This window comes from Periplaneta americana, chromosome 8 (genome assembly GCF_040183065.1).
Source record: "Periplaneta americana isolate PAMFEO1 chromosome 8, P.americana_PAMFEO1_priV1, whole genome shotgun sequence".
NCBI lineage: Eukaryota > Metazoa > Arthropoda > Insecta > Blattodea > Blattidae > Periplaneta > Periplaneta americana.
In genome coordinates this window covers 177,059,207-177,081,982 of record NC_091124.1, presented here as the reverse complement: position 1 = coordinate 177,081,982, position 22,776 = coordinate 177,059,207, and the positions used below count along the sequence as shown (strand labels likewise).

The 22,776-nt window shown below is 36.4% G+C and overlaps 1 protein-coding gene across 1 annotated transcript in view; it reads right to left on the bottom strand.

Moving 5' to 3' along the window:
• LOC138705268 (cytochrome P450 6k1-like) overlaps positions 1–18,315 on the bottom strand; it is a 70,524-nt gene extending 52,209 nt beyond the window's left edge. Inside the window, exon 1 of the mRNA XM_069834104.1 lies at positions 18,173–18,315. The gene's annotated coding sequence lies outside the window, so the exon portion shown is untranslated. The remainder of the gene's footprint in view (positions 1–18,172) is intronic.
• Between the last annotated feature and the right edge of the window lie 4,461 nt (positions 18,316–22,776).

Sequence of the window (22,776 nt, the reverse complement as noted above, 5' to 3'; positions counted from 1 at the left end):
GCCAGATTATGACTCCAAATATTGCAAAATTAGTGCGCGAAAAAAGAGGAAAAAAATCTCGACAAAGCGTTTAGCTTGGGCACGGTAGTGACACAAAGTGATGGTGTGTTTCAAAAGTTGAAATATACTTTGCATACTAGGCCTACTCACCAAGATAGGGCCTATATAGTTTAATCTGTATATTATGTAGAGAAATGTGTGTTAAAACCCCTTGAACTGTTTTCAAGTTTCCAAGTAGACAAAGTGTTGCAGTACTGCTTAAAGTATTTATTTCTATGCTTCTATGTTTATAACAGTTTCGGAATTTCATTTATATATGCAAACGCTTCTGCAAGTGGCTGTATTATGAGTTTGATGTTATTGTAAGTACATTAAATTTGATTACAAACCAAGATATTTTGTTACATTGATTTATCAAGGATGTACAGTTTTGTTTTCGTACAAATGTATTGTAATTGTGCTGTTCCCATACTATCTCAGAAGAATGGATCGCGCTCTGTCAGTGCATAGACGCCGCACCACCACTGTTCAGTTGAATCTTCTCTCCACGCTGTGCTCAGTATGCAGAGATTGCCGAGCAAAGAGCAAGGCGGCTACGTCGTATGACGTCACAGAGCACGGAACATGCCGGTCACTGCACTAATCCATCGTGAATCTTCGGCTTAATTTCTCAGAACACCATATCTCTGCCATCAAATCCGCAGACGGTAGGTAATTGTATTTAATTTAATGACGTTTTTAACCGCACATATTAGGTCTTTTCAACGTCAAAGTTCAACAAGGGCGAGAAATGATCGAAAAATTGTGCATGGACCCTGAGTCCTATCAGCAACAGTAGGCCCTATTCTTTTACATGCCCTAGATGTGTGGCACTGCATCCACAGCTTTCCTTTTCTGTCGGAGAGAGCAATGCTATTCTCTGCTGCACGATATTGTCTTCGTTAATACATAAAATGTTACTCTCATACTTCTTAATTGCATTTCGTATCTCTAAGCGAATTTAACGTTTTGACTTCTACATTATGAATGGATCAGCACAACATATTCAACTCGTACTAAATACTTCAGCAGGATAACACAACTGCACACATTGCGTTGCAATGTTACTATGAACGGACCGGGATTCCTTCGTTATGTACGCAGCTGTACTCGCCAGGTACACAAAAGACGGACGGCGCGGCACGTGCCATATACTCCGATACGAAACAACTTCACTTTTCCTTAAGTCATCCCGCATCAACTGTCCATTAATATGTAATGCCTTTTAATTACTTTAAAGAGCTGCATTATCATTTCATTAATAAATCATTTTTTAAGAAGATAGAGTGTTATTAACAAAAAGAAAAGTACTCTGAAGCTCAAATGCTTGTACTTCCACGAAGCATGTTGTTGTCCTTGAAGGTACCCAAATGTAATACCTGGACTGGACGAATGAATCAATCAATGATTCTATGAATTAATCAACTGATAAATCAATGAGTTAATCAATCGATCAATCCATACATTAATGAATCAATGAATCGATGTACGAATGAATCAATGAGTCGATTTTTTATTTTATTGGGTTATTTTACGACGCTGTATCAACATCAAGGTTATTTAGCGACTGAATGGACTGAAGGTGATAATGCGGTGAAATGAGTCTGGGGTCCAGCACCGAAAGTTACCCAGCATTTGCTCGTATCGGGTTGAGGGAAAATCCCGGAAAAAACCTCAATCAGGTAACTTGCCCCGACCGGGATTCGAACCCGGGCCACTTGCTTTCGCGGCCAGACGCGCTGACCGTTACTCCACAGGTCTGGACAATATAATGTTAATACAAAATAAAGTTATAGATGTACCTAAGACAAAATCGAAATAGAAAAATATGCATAAGTCAGAATATTATGGAACTTAAATACTTACTTAAACTAGATGAAAAATTAAATTACATGATTACTTTATAAGCTACATATTTACAAGTGTGAATTATAATATATACTCTGGGAAACTGTGCGTTCTAAAATAAGATGTTTCACTTTGGACTTGAAAGCATTTAAGGTCGACCAACTCAACATCTGTAGGTAATGAATTCCAAGAATGGATAGTATCTATTGTACTAGTAAAATACGAAGAATACGCGGAAGTTCAGTGAAGAGGGGCTGACAATAGAATGTCGTGTTGTGACCGGGTATAGAGATTATTAGGGCTAGGATTTTGATGAAATTGCATCTTTTTTCTAGTAAGCCAGAAACATAGCTGTTTTAGTATTTATATGTTATGTGATAAACTGAGTGTTTTAAAACATATTTGTTAGGGTTTCTTTTTGCACTTTTTGCCTGTTTCAACTCATAAGAGCATTTTTTGTTTTATTCCGTCTTTTTTTAGGCATTTTCATTTAATTTTGGCCATAAATCCCCGTTATTAATGTAAAATAATATCTATTTCCTTTGATATTTTCTTTACATATTTTGTCCATTAATACTCATTATTTTGTATAATATTTTAATGGTTTTTCTACACAAATATTGCCATTTTAACGTAGTATACCCCACGTAATGGATTAGTCCATCACTCTCGTCTATATCTGCTAATTCCAGACAAGTGTGGCCTTGTGGTAGACTACACTGAAACTAAAAGTAAAGTAAATCCATGGCGCTACAGCCCATGAAGGGCCAAGACCGAACAGTCGACTGCTGACCTCACGTCTACATGCCGACGCAGAAGTGAATGATCATACATGGAAACTAAATCAGATAAAATAATTAATTAAAGTGTACTAAAAATTATGTAAAATTAAATTTAATTACCAGTCTAAATATTAAGTAGTACAAAACCTCTTTTCCTACTAAGGCAATTATGTAAGATCAATTTTAGGGCATTTTTGAAAGATTTTTAGGTCATAAATGCATTATTTTTAGGATATTTTTTCAAATGTATAGGTCATTAAAATCTTAGCCCTAGAGATTATGATGTGGGGATAGATTATGAAATCGTGATGCCAGGTATTCAGAGGCTGATGTATGCAAAATCTGATAGAGAAGAGAAAGGCAATGCAAACTGCTCTGTCAGCCAGCCGGAGCCAACACAATTCATTGAAAGACGGTGAGATATGATCATAGAGACGGATATTACATATAAACCAAACACAGGCATTATGGACACGCTGTAATTTTTTAATCAGATCGTGGCTGAGATCATTTAATAGAACGTCGCAGTAGTCGAACTGTGGCATGATAAGTGTCTGGACTAAGATTTGTTTTAATTTATAAGCAAGAAAAACGTTTATTCGTTGAAGTGAGTGCAGTATACAAAATACTTGTTTATATACATGTTTAGTCTGTGTGGTTCCACAAACCAGTGCCTGTGCTTTTGGCTTAGCCTCTAATACTTTGGTTTGGATGCCATTAAAATAAATATTCGAGTAATACTGTCTGCTCCATCAAAGTATTGTCCATCACAGTCAGGAAATATAATAGGCTATCATAAATTAAATTAAACGTTGTCGATGATATAGCGTTTTCTGTAGAGTCGAATCTTAAAACCAAACTGCTCTTTATCTATTATGTCACTTTCTGAATCGTAAATCACAGAAAGATAGACGTCATGCTTGTCGTATCCTTGAAGTTTTCAGATAAGGGAGTGAGTGGCTCATGGTAGTCAACAGTTCATTTAGAATGCACAATTATCAATTATCATGATAGAAATCCATTTATGCGTATGTCTTGATTTAGTTGTTGGAAGTCTTCACATCTTAACTTTTTAACAAGTTCATAAAACTGTATCATTCACATGTTCCTGTACATACTACAGCAATATCTTGAGCAGCCAGTGTGCGTAATGAGCGAGTATCTATTTATAATAAGCAAATACGGCTTTCACATCATCAACTTTTTAGTTTATATTCGACTCAATACATTTAAAATGTTTTGTAAACTATTAAACTTCAAACATGTTTTCTTGTGATATGAAGTTTTCCACTTTTCTTCAGTTTTTCAACACCCCATTCCTGGTAGACGGACTGAGTTTGATAAACGTCTTATCCATTTTTGAAGAAAATTGAAAATGATGGTCGTTACAAATACACACTTTACAGAAAATTGCATCTTTTACCTCGTCATATATCATCTAGACCAGGCTCCGCCAGGTCGAGTCAAGATCGCGAGAGGGCATACAGGCCTGCTTACGGCTTCCACTGCGGGCAGTACACTTGTACACTGCAGTCTATCAGTGGTGGAACCTACCGAGGTCGCTTGGGGGCACCGGTGCACTGCATTTTGCACGAAGAATATTTATGTGCTAAAACATGAACCTTAGCAATGTAATGGATGTTGTTGTGCGAACAATTAATTTCATAAGGTCTAAAGGACTTAATCGCATGGAGTTCAGGGCACTACTTGATGATATTAACAGTGAGTATGGGGATTTGCTCTACCATACCGAGGTACGGTGGTTAAGTCGAGGAAAAGTTCTGGAACGTTTTCTTCCACTTAGGAATGAAATTGCGTTATTTATGGATGCACATGGGAAACTTGTTAGAAGCTTTGAAAGAATATATTAAGAATAATGCAACAATTGTGCGAAGACTTCGACGTAGATTTCAGGATATGAGAGAACTTGAACAACAATTTAAGATATTTGCAACACCCTTTTCAGTGAGTGTCCTGGATATTCCTGCTGAACCACAATTAAAAATACTTGATTTACAAAGCGATATTGAGCTAAAGGATAAGTATCAAAACAGAAAAAGTATTAACCATTTCTATACTTGTTTCCACGAGAAAGGTTTCCTAAACTGCACAATCTTGCAGCAACAACGTTGTGCATGTTCGGGACAACCTACGTATGCGAAACACTGTTTTCTTTAATGAAGTTTACAAAGTCACGTCACAGAAACAACTAAATGATGAACACTGAAAGCATGTTTGCGATTGGCTGGTTCTAAAACAAAAGCTCCGCGAATTGAAAAGCTGCTTACTAAGAAAAAAACTGCAAAAATCGCCGCGGATCTCTGATATATAAGAAAAAGTATTGTATTTGAATAATAACATTTGTACTGTTGTTTTATTTTGTTAATTGAATTTTATTGTATAGCAATGAGAAGAAGACAAACAGTGAACAGTTTTATTTCGTAGTATGTTAATCTGTATAAAAGTGTATATTTTCTTTTGTTTCATTATTGTGCAAACATGCAAAAATTTATTTCGTATATAGTTAACTGTACCAAATTATGTAGAGTAGTGTTTTGAGTATAGTGCATTTAACAGTGCAAGTGTACTTCAATTAAAAGCTTAAATTAATTTATATTCTTATCACAAATTTGCTTCACATACAGTACAAGTTCTTAGCTCCGCCACTGTAGAAGCAGCTTCCCTTGCCTGCAGCCGTACGTCAGGGCTTGAGGGTTTGTACGTAGGCCCGAGAGTGTAGTCACTTGACGCTCCCTGATCTAGACCATACCTGCACAATCAGCGCTCAACGAGCGCGCTCGCTCCTTCGGAGCGGGAGAGCGGTGTTTACCGCTCGCCGAATCGGAGAGGAAGATACGTCAGAATGACATAGACTTTGAGACAGGTAGAGGAGAGGGAAACGACCACTCAGCTATCTAGTGGAGTGCAGTGCGTATTCTCAGTAACTGTTTCACGTTGCTTACCTACTGCTACAGTACAGTATGGAGGAATCTAAAAGACGGAATAATGATCATCAGGAAAATTCTTTCAATGTTGCATGGGAAAATGCTTATTTTTTCTTAGCTGCTGGAGTAAATACTCAGTGCCTTATCTGCCACAACATTTTGAAAGGTAGAAAGAAACATAACATAATGCGTCATTACGAGTCCAGACATAAAGATACTAAAGATATTAATCTTCAACAATTTAAATATCTCTCTTCAGGGAAAAGGCCAGCTCAGTGTTGATATGTTGAATAAATTACTGGATTTCAGTCGTAAACTTACACTTTCCGTAAGTCACTTTCGAGAAGGTAATATGGCTTACTTTCGAACGATAGAAACTGCTCGTGATGAAGCCATGTTAAACGATTATATATAAATATTAATTGAAATTCAAAATGAATTTAATTCTAGATTCCAAGATCTTGTCTTAAGGTCCACACCTGTGGAGTAACGGTTAGCGCGTCTAGCCGCGAAACCAGGTGGCCCGGGTTCGATTCCCGGGTCAAGTTACCTGGTTGAGGTTTTTCCGGGGTTTTCCCTCAACCCAGTATGAGCAAATGCTGAGTAACTTTCGATGTTGGACCTTGGACTCACTTCACCGGCATTATCACCTTCATCTCATTCAGACGCTAAATATCCTAAGATGTTGATAAAGCGTCGTAAAATAACCTACTAAAAATCTTGTCTTAATTGCAAAGAAGTTTAAAGTTATAATAAATTCCTTCAACACCAGTTGAAACAGTGTCATATAAGTTACAGGTGAGCCTGGTTGGCGCAGTTGGTATAGCGCTGACCTTCTATGTCCGAGGTTGCGGGTTCGATTCCGGGCCAGGTCGATCGCATTTAAGTGTGCTTAAATGCGACAGGCTCATGTCAGTAGACTTACGGGCATGTAAAAGAACTCCTGCGGGACAAAATTCCGGCATACGGGCGACGCTGATATAACCTCGGCAGTTGCGAGCGTCGTTAAATAAAACATAACATTTAACGATTTACAGCTCGGACTTATTGATCTTCAATGTGGCCTAAGGGCTAAAGATCGTGTGAATAATACTACTAGCCTGGTTGAGTTTTACAAGACTAAACATTAGCAATAATATCTACGACTACACAGGCTGGCTGTGAAAATGATTGCTATGTTTGGCTCAACATTTATATATGTGAGCAACTGTTTTCTATAATCAACTTTAATAAAGGCAGACATCGAACATCTGTAACTGATGTTTCATTACGATCTGTAGGCTACTGTTCCTTTCAGCTGCCAACAGCATAAAACCTCGTTTTCATGTACTGATAAATAAAAATATAACAAAATGATATTGTACCTTTAAGTAGGTATAAAATTTCTATTATTTCTGTAAAATAAATATTTCTGTATTAATTAATAAGTCCAAGATAGTTTTGTAAACGCTGAACGGGGATTCATTTCATGAACCTCGTAATAGTACTTCCTTTTGTGTATATTTTGTACGAGATCACCCCTTCTTCCAGTCTACCCTATACAGAGCGCAGCTAATACCTGCATTCCGCTTATGAGCTGTGTGCCGGCTCGGAGAGCGCAAATCTTGTGCAGGCCTGATCTAGACCTATATGAACTGTTAGCGCTACGATATCTGGAAACAACGCTTGCCTACAGGTTTTCTGTGTGTAAAGCATTTCTGTCAACTAATATACTGGTAAGATTAGCCGAGTTTTGCACGTTTAAATAAAAAAAAGGAATTTGTTATTGGAGCTAATAATGTTGTAAATAGTACTGCACCCACTATTTCAGATAGTAGTAGTAGTATTTAGTAGTATTTATTTATTTAACCTGGTAGAGATAAGGCCGTCAGGCCTTCTCTGCCCCTCTACCAGGGGATTACAACTATAACATGAACAATAAGATTACAATTAATATTAAATTTACAATTACAATTACAATAAAAGTTAAAGTACAACAAGAATACCTGATTAATGAAAGCTAGACATTTTATCATGGAAGTTAAGAACAAAGAATATTTTTGTTTTTACTGAATTACAAATTAAACCTACAGTAACAAAATTCTATAGTGATGAAATTACCGGATATTGAAATATTTTGTGATAGATTAAGAGAACTATTTACAAGAAACCATGTCTGAACGAGTCTCAATTACTGACCAAGTGCCTAGTAAGTTTGCGTTTGAATTCAATTTTATTTCGACAGTCCCTGATGCTAGCAGGTAGCGAATTCCAGAGTCTTGGCAGGGCTATTGTGAAAGAGGATGAGTATGAGGAGGTGCGATGGGATGGTATTGTTAGTACTGTTTCATGGCGAGAGCGTGTGTTCAGATTGTGGTGGGAAGAAAGGTAAGTGAAGCGAGACGCCCCTGATTTGAGTTGCAAGTTCACCGATCGCACCCACGTCGAGCTAACCGCTAACACCCTGATGACCAGTCCCTCGCGCCATCCCTCCAAGTCCGTTTACCATTTCACCAGCAGCCCCCCCAAACTCCCCCCTCCAACGATCTAAGGTGTAAACCACCTCTCCTCCGCTCAATAATCTTCACGTTCACGTCCTCCGTTTCCCGTTACCGTTCTGTTTCTGGTTCCCGGATTATTGTGAACCAACCTTTACTAAGTCATATCCAGGCTTCGAGACTTCGGACCCGATAGAGCAGTTCAGTGGGAAATCCGCATAACGGCGTACTGAGTATAGTGGTAAAGCGTACAGTGGGTGGGGGTAATGTAGAATAAATGCCAACAAATACGCAAAGGAAAACGCTCTGGATTTGAAAGTTCTGATGAATAATTTGGTTTTCATACAAACTGTGTCTGAAACTATTACACGGTTGGAAAAGTCAGAGCAAGAGATGCTGGAAGCCCTCAAATTAATTTAGAAAATGATGCAGAGAATTAATGAGACATCAAGTACACCGGTTACTGAACGTGTAAAATAGAAGTGGAAATCAATTGTATGTAAAAATAACGGATATGGAACATTGTGTAATACAAACAGAAAATTAGTGGACATAGAGTCACCCGAGAATAAAGGACTGTCTATTAGAGACTGCAATGATGTTAGGTTTTTTTTTTTGTTTTGCTCCTATCACGTCATGCGACGTAGAGCGTAGCTTAGCTTTCTACAGTCCAAACTTTCGCAGATAACTGAAAAAGATTTACGTTTGAGACACTGAGAATGTATCTTGTAGTAGGTACATTGCAATTCGGTACTGTAACTGCACTTCCTAAAGACGACCAATAGGATAAATGAAAAAATTAAAATTGCTACATGCTTATTTCCACCATTAACACTGTGTATAATTAAACACAAATGCTTACAAAAGACAGGAAAATAAATGCTTTTCACATTATTTTGACATTATCATTGTGTAATGTATATTTACTTTCAGAATATACATATGCGTGCTTCCCCATACTACCGTTCTCTACTCTAAATAGCAACGTTGTTACCTCAACACATCTCCATCTACCTGCAGCGAGTCAACAACCTATAGTGCATGCACAGCAAACTTATTGTATCGGGTCCAAAGTCTCGAAGCCTGGTCATATCTGTTACGGTCTTGACTTTTCTGTCCATCTTTTGAGGCTGCACTGAGTCTTCTTCACTTAGGGCAGATAAATTACATAAAACCACAATGTCCAAAATAACCACACTTCTTTCTAAGAAGTGCTGCAGTGGAAGTGGTTAGATTAGGCCTACTGCTGCTGTGTAAGACTCCATATCACTGAGTCATGTCTTTACTGAGAAATGGGATTGCGGTTAACTCTCTGTCCTGCAACTGTACAAGACTGCGTTACTATAGTCAACGTTTTTTTTTACCTACCAAAAAACAAAATAATTTATAGGGGAGACTGTTGTACCTTTAGCATAGTGTACCTTTGAACATTTTTTGTCTTTTAATTTTTGCTGCTACCTAGAGGATTTAAACTGAAGTAGATTGTAGAGAAAGCCGATAAGTAGCTCTGGTCGTAGCTTCGGTTTGATTTATTGCAAAGTGTGAGCTCTGTAGACAAAACAATTTCTTTTAGTACCAAAAGTAAATATTTCGTTCATTGATATATGTTTTCTAACACAAAAGCAGATTGTATTTATTACTGTCTATCAAGCACAGTGTGTTCTCTATCATCTGGTGAGTAACAACATATTTTAATTTCCAAGATTTATTCGAATCCCTAGTTTTGGGAGACATATTTGTTTAAACGTGAACCCTCTTGTACCTTTGAACACAAAACATCTTGTACCATAGAACATGTTCCAAGATACACGATACTATCGGTTTCTGTATTTATTTTATTTTAAAATCATGTCACGAAGTAAGTCTGCAGTTAAGAAGCTCCCAATTGATCCGGATGCCTTGAAGAATGCTGTTGAAGCAGTTATTGCTCCTCCAGGAAATATAATGTCATCAGAAAGGCCTGCTCTGGTTTATGGTTGAAAATACATTTTAATATGATTTGTCAGTTTTTACAGCTATATTCCCACCTATACTCCATGTGTTTCAACTTACAAGAGGGTATGTTCGAAGGTACATGAACCTGTTGTACCTTTGAACACATTACATATCCCTTCATTTTATTTTTTTCCATCCTTCATAGATCTGTAGAACAGGAAAATAAATACAGGAAGTTGTAAATGAATCTTCAATAATTATTTAAAGCATTTCTTCATTTTTAAAAATTCATTTCCCAAAATTAAAAAAAAATTAAATGTGAAAAGTGTTTAAAGGTACAACAGTCTCCCCTACAATATTACGCGAAAATGGTGAAGCGACATGATCTAATAAACTGACAAAAACATTATTTATCACTTGCCACTTACTGTAGTAGGGTTTGACTTACTTATTTACTTATGGCTTTTAGAGAACCTGGAGGTTCATTGGCGCCCTCACATAAGCCCGCCATCGGTTCCCATTCTGAGCAAGATTAATCCAGTCTCTACCATCATATACTACCTTCCTCAAATCCATTTTAATATTATCCTCCCATCTAAGTCTCGGCCTCCACTAAGATCTTTTTTCCTACGGCCTTCCAAGTAACACTCTATATCCATTTCCTGATTCGCCCATACGTGCTACATATCCTGCCCATCTCAAACGTCTGGATTTAAATTTTAATGTTCCTAATTATGTCAGGTGAAGAATACAATGCGTGCAGTTCTGCGTTGTGTAGGCTAACTTTTTCCATTCTCCTGTAACTTCATTCCTCTTAGCCCCAAATATTTTCCTAAGCATCTTATTGTCAAACACCCTTAACCTCTCTCAAAGTGACAGTCCAAGTTTCACAACCATAAAGAACAACCGGTAATATAACTGTTTTATAAATTCTAACTTTCAGCTTGTTTGAGAGCAGACTGGATGACAAAAGCTTCTCAACTGAATGATAACACGCATTTCCCATATTTTTTCTGCGTTTAATTTCCTCCAGAATGTCATTTGTTACTGTTGGTCCAAGACATTTGAATGTTTCCACCTCTTCAAAGGATAAATTTCCAATTTTTATATTTCCATTTCGTACTAGTAGTTAGTAGGTTATTTTACGACGCTTTATCAACATCTTAGATTATTTAGCGTCCAAATGAGATGAAGGTGATAATACCGGTGAAATGAGTCCGCGGTCCAATACCGAAAGTTGCCCAGCATTTGCTCATACTGGGTTGAAGGGAAAACCCCGGAAAAAACCTCAACCAGATAATTTGCCCCAACCGAGAATCGAACAGGGTTTCGCGGCCAGACGCGCTGACCATTATTCCACACATGTGGACTATTTCGTACTATGTTCTGGTCTGGAGATATAATCATATAGCCTACTTTGTCTTTTCGGGATTTACTTTGAAACATATCTCTTTACTTGCTTCAAGTAAAATTCCCGTGTTTTCCCTAATAGTTTGTGATTTTCTCCTAACATATTCACATCATCGGCATGGACAAGCAGCTGATGTAACCTGTTTAATTCAAAACCCTCTCTGTTAACTGGACTTTCCTAATAGCATATTCACATCATCGGCATGGACAAGCAGCTGATGTAACCTGTTTAATTCCAAACCCTCTCTGTTAAATGGACTTTCCTAATAGGATATTCTAGAGCAAAATAAAAAGTAAAGGTGATAGTGCATCTCCTTGCTTCAGCCCGCAGTGAATTGGAAAAGCACCCGACAGAAACTAGCCTATACGGACTCTGCTGTACGTTTCACTGACACACATTTTAATTGATCTAACTACGAGTAGTTTCTTGGGAGTACCAAATTCAATAATTATATTTTATAAAACTTCTCTCTTAACCGAGTCTTGCCTTTTTGAAATCCATGAATAACTGATGTACTGTACCCGTATACTCCCATTTTTTCTCCAGTATCTGTCGAATACAAAAAAATCTGATCATAATACAGTACGATAATAATTTTGCATACTAGAAACAGGGAAAAACAGCTGCCATGCTTTATAGATTCTGACGGTTTCTTCTCCACAGTAAAAGTTAACGCAAACACATTTAGGGTACCTCTTCTTGCTCCATCTACCACGCGGGTAAAATTGCGTTAGTTTTTCGACAAAGTTCATAAGCTATAATTATTTTTTTACAACTTTTGTTTTAAAAAGTTTTCTATTCAATGTAGGATAGTATAACTGCGTTATATCATTAAACAGATTAATTTCTCTTAAATGAACTTTTTTTTAGGCGCACCATTTTAGATAGGCCCTCTTACTTCAGTTTACGTAAAAATGAATCATGGGACAGAAATAATAATAATATTTCGAGAAAATCGCTATTTTATGTTATTTTTCGAACAAAAAGCATTAATTTGTCGTTGATTTTATGAAACCTCCTATGTGACAGGACAGAAAATAATTTTTCAGGAGGAAAAAAAGTAATTACATATGAATAGGCCTACACTGATCCTCGATGATATCATTTATGTTCATCATATTCACGAACGTTTTCCACCGAATTACTTCATATTCTTATGTACGTAGGTCCAATAATTTTTAATTAACTTTTTCTTCCTTCTGAAAAATTATGCTGTCTATCATCCAGTCTGTTGTCAAAAAATCTGAAAGTTAGAATTTATAAAACAGTTATATTACCGGTTGTTCTTTATGGTTGTGAAACTTGACTCTCACTTTGAGAGAGGAACATAGGTTAAGGGTGTTTGCGAATAAAGTGCTTAGGAAAATATTTGGGGCTAAGAGGGATGAAGTTACAGGAGAATGCAGAAAGTTACACAACACAGAAATGCGCGCATTGTATTCTTCACCTGACATAATTAGGAACATTAAATCCAGACGTTTGAGATGGGCATGGCGTGTAGCACGTATGGGCGAATCCAGAAATGCATATAGAGTGTTAGTTGGGAGGCCGGAGGGAAAAAGACATTTGGGGAGGCCGAGACGTAGATGGGAAGATAATATTAAAATTGATTTGAGGGAGGCGGGATATGATGATAGAGACTGGATTAATCTTGCACAGGATAGGAACCTATGGCGGGCTTATGTGAGGGCGGCAATGAACCTCCGGGTTCCTTAAAAGCCAGTAAGTAAGTAAGTACTGTCACATAGGAGGTTTCATAAAATCATTGGCGAATTTCTGGTGAAAAATGTTATTTTTAATAATTTTATTTTGGGTGCATAACTGCAGGATAAATTGACTTAAAGATGATAAATATGGGTAAAATTCGCCCAATAGTTAACAAGAAATCGCTGTACATAATTGTACAAATATACGGTAACTATATCAGAACTTTTTGTTCGATATTAGGAAATACACTACGACCCAGCACTGCGACCTTTCAAAATCTATTGCGCTAACCCTCAAGTTAGACGCATTCCCAAACCCATACCGGCTGACTAAACTAAGGTTCGCTGCGTACCCAGGTTTCGAGCAGGCAACCCCCCTCGTCCCTTGGCCAGCCCCCTCCGTGCGTCGCCAGTCGGCGTTCGAGGTTATGATAAGGAAAAATGACAGAATGGAGAAATATTGACGGAACGATGTGGATGCCTAATATGGGGAAACGGGGGAAGCCCCAACTGCGACGTTGTACGCCACAATTGTCACTATGAATTTTCGGTAATTCGGAAGGGACCGTCGTCGGTATGTGACAAGGTTAGTGGGTTAGTTGAGGGTATATCAAGGTGACGTGAGCTGAGGAACACGTGAAAAGATGTCAATGCTTTAGTTCCTCGGTCACCTTGATATGCCCACTAACCTTGTAAAAGACCGGAAGTCTCTTGCTAATTGCCGGATTTTTAACAGGCCTGACCGGAACTCGAACCCGAACCACCTGCATGAAAGGCTGAAGGTCTGACCACTCAGCCACCGTAGGTACGATATTAGGAATGCTGAGAACATTATATTTCCACGAAAATGCCGAAATCGATTTATTTGCAGCATCGTAATTGGTGGTACCAATATAATCTGTTCATACTTCTGAAAACAAAATGTAAACAGCTGTAGTTCCGATTTAGTGGGAAAAACCGTAAGGCCCATTCACAATGAAAATTAAACATAACGTAAGCGTTAACTTAAGATTGTAAACGTTACGGTAAAATCAAGAACATTCATGATGGGGACATAAACATAACCGCAAAGATACTTGGTAACCATGGAAACATAACAACGACGCCATTTCCTCATATTCTGTCCACGATTGTGTACTGTTTGCAAATCAGGTAAGCATAAGCATTAATGTTTGGAGTTCGCAAACTTTCATGTTAATGTCTAAAGGCTGGTTCACAATAAACCGGGAACGAGAACCAGAATGAAAACGAGAAGCAGAGGACGTGAATATGAAAATTTTTGATTCACAATAAACCGAGAACGTAGACGACTATGCATATCGATATCCTTGTCAATAACGATATGTAAAGTCGATATTACGCATTCTGATGTTATTTGTGTATAATTTACCAATGGCATTCTCTCATGAGTATAAGGCAGCCAACATAAACACTTCAACTTCGAAATTTCAACTGAAACATTTCATTATGTCCCGTACTATAAATATGCCCATGCATCTTTATCACAACCTATTTTAAGTCTACCATAACGTAAAATAATTAGAGATGAAATATTTTGTAATAGAACAAAAATGAACACAACAGTAGTTATTGAATTGAAGCATGAATATGTAGTGTGTAATACAACCAATACAGTAATAAAATATGATTCGCTTCCGATCGGTGTTCAAAGATGTAGCTATTGAAATCCACGTATTCTCCTCCATTTTCTCATCTTTATACGAGGCGCGCCGCTTATCGTAAACGTGAGGATTTTCCTCAACACTCAATATTAGAATCTCATCAAATAAAACTTGCTCCGTGATGCACAGCACAGAACAAAATAATGCATAGGTTATGTCACGGTCTTCTTGCTACAAAATATACGACGACAAAATAGCTTTTAGATGGCAATAGAATGGATCTAGTGGGCTGTGATCGGAAACGTGAACGCCAAATTGAAACTTGGCCAACCCTCCGTTCCCGATTCCGGGCTCTGGCAAGCTTTTCGTTAATTGTGAATGCTCACATTTAAATGTACACATTTTAACAACTTTACCGTTTTCGTTCCGATTCTCGTTTCCGGTTTATTGTGAACCAGCCTTAACGGCAATGTTAATGTCACTGTTTATGGTAATCATTGTGAATGATCCCATTTGATAACCTGGCCGCAAACTTCTGTGTTTATGTTACGGTTATGTTTAATTTTCATTGTGAATGGACCTTAAGCCTTAAGGTAAGTGTACGGACCCGGTCCATACCGAGTCCAGCCCGCGTCAAAGTCAAGCCAAGCCGAGTTCCGATTAGGAATGCAGGACACTGACGCCAACATAGTTTATCCCATGCTTACATGTGCATGTTATATCTTGCTGAAATTATGACAGACTGCCTGAATTGACTAGCGGTTTATGGGCTGATTTTTTTTCTCTAATTTTACAATATTTTTGTTAGATTCAGGGACGTATGCAAGGGGGGAGGTTTACAGGGTTAGAACCCCCCCCTTCCCTTGAACTTAAAAAAATGACATCAAACACATATTTCTCCGTACGCGAACATGAATCTTTTGATAGAAATAGGTTCGTACACACGAATTTAACATTTTTTTAAAGAAATTAGAAAAATCCGATGGAATTTGTAGTTTTTATTCATTTTTATAGAGCTTAAAATATTTAGATTTAAGTTTTTTTAAATTCATAATAGTTTTCGCTTCTCTAATTTTTCAGTAAGGCATAGTCATCCTACCCCTCCTTTAATTATATTCATCATGCCAGTTTCATTCTTCATTCTTGGTGAGTTCCATTTTCCATTATTGTGTTTAATTAAATTTATTAATATACTAGCCGTACCCGTGCGCTCCGCTGCACCCGTTAGAAATAAATATAAAGTAATTACATAATTAAACTAGAACGTTTGATCCAGGGAACATTCGTGTTTGATATAAGGATAAATCGTTTATTATGTTACTTAATTTAAATTGTATTTGCATAATTAAAATGCGATCATTTTGATCCAGAGACCACTCATTTGGTCATAAAAATTATTTTAGGAAATACAGGAAACGAATGTATAGAATAGCCTATCAAGTTTTCTGTGCATAAGAAGCTATTTTAATCTTAACTGTCCTCGATTCACTCAGAAGTTACTGTAATAACATTATAGCATTATGTCCATCTAGAGAAACTACACTTTCCAATGGTGAATTAATAATTAATTATATAAATCGGTTAATGTAGCTCTGATATTACTTCATACAAACACAGAAACATTCTCTGTAGGCTATCTTTCATAGCTTTCGATTGTTGCTGTCCAAGGTCCCTTATAGACGAAATCATTTGTTTTTTAATTCATTACACGGCCTTAGATGGCAGTTATTTTAATTTTAAAACTCATTTATCTCATTAAATATCAGTCCTATCAAAATTTTTCAAGGAATAAAACTTATCGGAAATTATTTTTAAAGAAACTTTTGTTGTGTAACATTTTTCACAAAAATCAATAATAAGCGAGGTATTTCGATTTATTTATTTCAGGCCCCCTTATAACCCCCTTTTAAACAATATATTTTGAATGTCATATAGCCTAAAATCTAAGTTACAACGAACTTTCATCCAATTTTCATCGAAATCCGTTCAGCCATTATCGCGTGAAAAGGTAACAAACATACAGACAGAGTCAGACATACAAACAAAAATTTCAAAAAAGCGATTTTAGGTTTCAGGGTGGTTAATTGTATATGTTAGGACCAATTATTTTTGGAAAATCGAAAATTACCAGAAAAATTTCGGCTACAGATTTATTATTAGTATAGATTTGATTGTTTCCCGGGGGTAAAAGGCGGTCAAAGCGTGGTGCCGACCACACCACCTCATTCTAGTGCCGAGGTCATGGAAAGCATGGGGCTCTACCTCCATGCCCCCCACGTGCCTTCATGGCATGTTACGGGGATACCTTTACCTTTAATAGATTTGATTGTTTTCATGTATTTGTCTGTTATGTAAAGTAAAGTGTCTTACCCATCATTTAGAAAAAACTGTTGACTAAATATAGAGTAAATAAATGGTTATTGCGTTTGTGTAATAATGACACAATAGTGCATTATGCAACGAGCCAAAAATGATAGTAATTAAGAAGCGAGTATGGATGTTTATGAAACTCGCTTGCGCTCGTTTCATAATTTTCATACGAGTGTCTTAATTACCGTTATAGGCAAGTTTCATACCACTTTTTATGATCGACCATATTTCTAACTTGAAATTATTCCTAAGTATTCATGTTATTCTTATGTGACTGGGGAGCGAACTGACCTTGTACAATCTCGTAAATTGTGAGATGTGCGCAGACGCGAAAGTATTGATTCTTTCCGGGCAACGAATGTCGACGACCTTGATATAATCTCGAGAGTAAGATAAACTTTAAACTTGATATAACCTTTAAATTGAATTCGACATTGAAAAATGAGATGACAAATTGAATTTATTTGAATATTATTTACAATTAACGCTAATTATTATAGTAACAGAACATAACCTTCTGCGACAGTATTGGATTTCCAACCTGCGTGACGTTTTGCTAGTTGTCTTTCGATTGCATATCCGAGAATAATCGAAAACCTGAACTTTAATGAATAGGTGTACTTTAATGACATGCATTAAAGGACTGCTACCAGGTGTATAATTACTACATTTCGGCATGGTCGAGCATAAACATTTTTATTATACAAAATTAAACAAAAGTTAAAATTTAAAAAAAATTGGATCGCTGTGAAAATATTACGTTTCAAAGATTTTATAACGATATTCATGAATATAATTTATTAACAAATATACCGTAACATAATAATAATAATAATAATAATAATAATAATAATAATAATAATAATAATAATAATAATAATGTAAATCGTAAACAATTAGTAATAACCCAACGCTTGATAAAATCGTGCGTACGCCACTGGTTAGGTTTATTCAAGCACACTTCCTACTGTTTTATATGAAATGAGAGCTTTATGTAACATATCCATGAGAGACTAGATGAAAGTAGCAGAACTTACCACAGTCCGTGATTTGTACCACAACACCTTACGTGACTGTTGTTGACTGGCCTCTACCAACGAACTGAAGAGCTTGCCGATTTAACTTACTGCACCGCACATGACCTTCATAGGTTACAAGACCCTTGTGTTTTCCTTAACCCACATACTGTACATGCTTCCGATCCTACAATATTTTTTGTTACTCGGATGGAGGAAAGGCCAAGATACGAATATATGATATGATATATATTTACGTCACAGCACTTGTTTACATATAAATACTGTACCTCACATTCAGGGTTGCCAGATTTTAGATATACCAAAGAGGGACATCTTTTTTTTCCATCATAGCACTTACTTTTGTCTTTAAAGAAAAGAATAATTGTACATTATGCAACGAGCCTATAATGAAGGTAATTAAGAAGCGTGTATGGATATTTATGAAACGAGCGCAAGCGAGTTTCATAATTTTCATACGAGCTTCTTAATTACCATTATAGGCGAGTTTCATACGACTTTTTATGCTCGACCATATATCTAACTTGATATTAATTTTCTTTGTATCTGACCTTGGCCAATGTCACCTATGTTGTGAGATGTGCGCAGACGCGAAAGTATTGATTTTTTCCGAGGAACAGATGTTCACATTGACCTTGCTAGGCCATAAGAACCTACAGAGATAACATTAAAATTAAATTAGACATTGAAAAACGAGATGACAAATTGAATTTATTTGAATATTATTTACAATTAACGCTAATTATTATAGTAACAGAACATAACCTTCTGCGACAGTATTGGATTTCCAGCCTCCATGACTTTTCGCTAATTCTCTTTCGATTGCATATCCGAGAATAATCGATACTTGCGGTTTTATAACGGTAGAAAGCTGACCTGTCATTAGCTGGACAGTTGTAACCTGAGTCGTCATTGGCTGAAAGACCTGACCTTTAATGAGTAGGTGTACTTTAATGACATACATTAAAGGTCTGCTACCAGGTGTATAATTACTATATTTCGGCATGGTCGAGCATAAAATTAATTATCTCTCTACGTATATGCAGTTAGTGACTAATATGAATCTCAAAATTGCAATTTTAATAAAAGTCAAATTATAGGTACACATTTCCAAGTACAAAACAATATTTATCTGGCTGTAAGTTACATTACGTTTCTCTGACGTCTTGCTGAAGGGCTTGTGGCAATAATATGTTATGCAAAATTATTAACTTAATGGCTTATTAGAAGTTCTGTATCATAGTTTTCCCTAGCTGCTTATAATCTATACTAATAATAAATCTGTAGCCGAAATTTTTCTGGTAATTTTCGATTTTCCAAAAATCCTAAGTCCTAACATATATAATTAACCACCCTGAAACCGAAAACCGCTTTTTTGAAAATTTTGTTTGTATGTCTGTCTTTCTGTCTGGATGTTTGTTACCTTTTCACGTGATAATGGCTGAACCGATTTATATGAAAATTCGAATATAAATTAAGTTCGTTGTAACTTAGAATTTAGGCTATATGGCATTCAAAATATTTTATTTAAAAGGGGGGTTATAAGGGGGCTTGAATTAAATAAATCGAAATAACTCCCTTATTATTGTTTGAGAATAAGGTGCTTAGGAAAATATTTGGGGCTAAGCGGGATGAAGTTACAGGAGAATGGAGAAAGTTACACAATACAGAACTGCACGCATTGTATTCTTCACCTGACATAATTAGGAACTTAAAATCCAGACGTTTGAGATGGGCAGGGCATGTAGCACGTATGGGCGAATCCAGAAATGCATATAGAGTGTTAGTTGGGAGACCGGAGGGAAAAAGACCTTTAGGGAGGCCGAGACGTAGATGGGAGGATAATATTAAAATGGATTTGAGGGAGGTGGGGTATGATGATAGAGACTGGCTTAATCTTGCACAGGATAGGGACCGATGGCGGGCTTATGTGAGGGCGGCAATGAACCTTCGGGTTCCTTAAAAGCCATTTGTAAGTAAGTAAGTAACTCCCTTATTATTAATTTTCATGAAAAATATTACATAACAAAAGTTCCTTTAAAAATAATTTCCGATAAGTTTTATTCCACGCAAAATTTTGATAGGACTGATATTTAATGAGATAAATGAGTTTCAAAATTACAATAACGCCATCTAAGGCGGTGTAATGAAATAAAAAACAAATGACTTCGTCTGTAAGGGGCCTTGGACAACAACAATCGAAAGCTATGAAACATAGCCTACAGAGAATGTTTCTGTGTTTGTATGAAGTAATATCGGAAGCTAAATTAACCGATTTGTATAATTAATTATTAATTCACCATTGGAAAGTGTAGTTTCTCTAGATGGACATAATGCTATAATGTTATTACAGTAACTTCTGAGTGAATCGAGGACAGGTAAGATTAAAATAGCTTCTTATGCACAGAAAATTTGATAGGCATTCGTTTCCTGTATTTCCTAAAATAATTTTTATGACCAAATGAGTGGTCTCTAGATCAAAATGATCGCATTTTAATTTTTTTAATACAATTTAAATTAAGTAACATAATAAACTATTTATCCTTATATCAAACACGAATTTTCCCTGGATAAAATGTCCTATTTTAATTATGTAATTACTTTATATTAGTCCACACCTGTGGAGTAACGCCTAGAGCGTCTGGCCGCGAAACCAGGTGGCCCGGGTTCGATTCCCGGTCGGTGCAAGTTACCTGGTTGAGGTTTTTTCCGGGGGTTTCCCTCAACCCAATATGAGCAAATGCTGGGTAACTTTCGGTGCTGGACCCCGGACTCATTTCACGGACATTATCACTTTCATCTCATTCAGACGCTAAATAACTTGAGATGTTGATAAAGCGTCGTAAAATAACCTATTAAAAAAATACTTTATATTTATTTCTAACGGGTGCAGCGGAGCGCACGGGTACGGCTAGTTAACAATAAAGCACAAATTTCAAAACTTGACTCATGTGTGACAAAATATTTAATTTTTAATGTTTATTAATTGATTACAATCGCATAAAATTTATTGATATCTAAATTCACATTTTATTTTGTGCCTTAGCATACTACTGCTCAAAACCCATCATTTAACATACAGTATACATTTACAGAGTTTATATACATATTTATCACTGGACTTTAGCAGTTTCAACAAGCTTTTTCCATTCTCTGTGCCGTGCATTTCTGATGAACGTCTCTTTTTAAATGTTTAGAAATATCATATTCACTACTGGATTCGCTACTACAAACCTTATACAGAACTTGCCAAAATATTCGTTTTTTCCAATGTTAAAAAATTGCAATATGCGTTACAAGAGGGGTATGTTGAAGTTTTCATGTTCGAGGAAAAGTTTTAAAAAGCGAACCGTAGTTGAGCTTTTTTAATTTTCGAGAATTAAAAGAAAACATACCGCTCGTGTATCGTACATTATTTTGTGCGAATATCGTTTATTACATACCTGAAAGAGGAATTTATAATTAGTTGCAATGAAATCTCCATCTTGGTTTCTGTTCAATGACGGCAAATTTGCAAAACAAAAATATCTATCTTCAACTTTGTTGCTTTAAAATGTTTTCTGTGTTTACTATACTCCAGCAGGCCGTGATATACGTCTGTCTTTTTTTCCCTCCCAGTCTATAAATGCGAACTTAAAACAAATGGCTTCCTTAATGTTACATGCATCACGAATGCAGTACCTTTATGGAGTTGTAGAGTTTACTTAATTTTTGAAAATATTTAAAAACAATAATTAACAGTGTAATTTAGGTGAAATTGCAGTGGTAAGATTCCAATTTATAATTATTACTATATTGAACGTCTCTAAAAATAACATATTAGAAGCCTAAAGCAGTAAAATCAATATGTCACTTAAGCTGTAAGAAGAGGGAAATTGTTACGTGTGTTAGGTTGGGAATACTGAATGTGGAATTTTAGACTTACCGCGGATTGGTTTTGTGCGGAAACCAAGCAAATACGCACGATCTCGCACAAAATTATTTTAAATGTAATGTAGGCCTAATTGTTTAGACCTAGAAGAAAATAGTTACTAGGTAACCATAAAATCATACAAGTGATGTTAATTTTGTGAAGGAATCGAATCGAAGCGGGACTCGAGATTTTTATATGAAAATCGGGACATGTCCCTCCAAGTCGGGACATCTGGCAGCCCTGCTCACATTTATCGAATCCTGTACCACCATTAACACATTCTATGCAGTACACACCTACACAACTCAAATTTACACTATGTACCTTTTTATTACTTGGTCTAATCTCCCCTTTAATATTATTTTATCCAAATTTCCTTTGCTATTCTCTATTTGTTCATTAATCATAATATCTCTAATATTACTTTTCAACCCCCCTTTCTTTCTAACTAATATTCACTAAAATCTGAATTTCACTTTATCTTATACATTATCACCAAAGCTCGGATCTTGGGGACTTGTGTGTCGTGTGCTTGAGTAAGGTTACAGGCATAACGTACACAAAGCTCACGCTGCAAGTGCTCAGGGACAGTCGTTTGTACTAAGAAAGTGGTCACATCGAATGGCAAGAAGACGAACGAATAAACTGTGTCACGTCGAAGCCAATGACATTAAGAGAATTACAGGTAAAC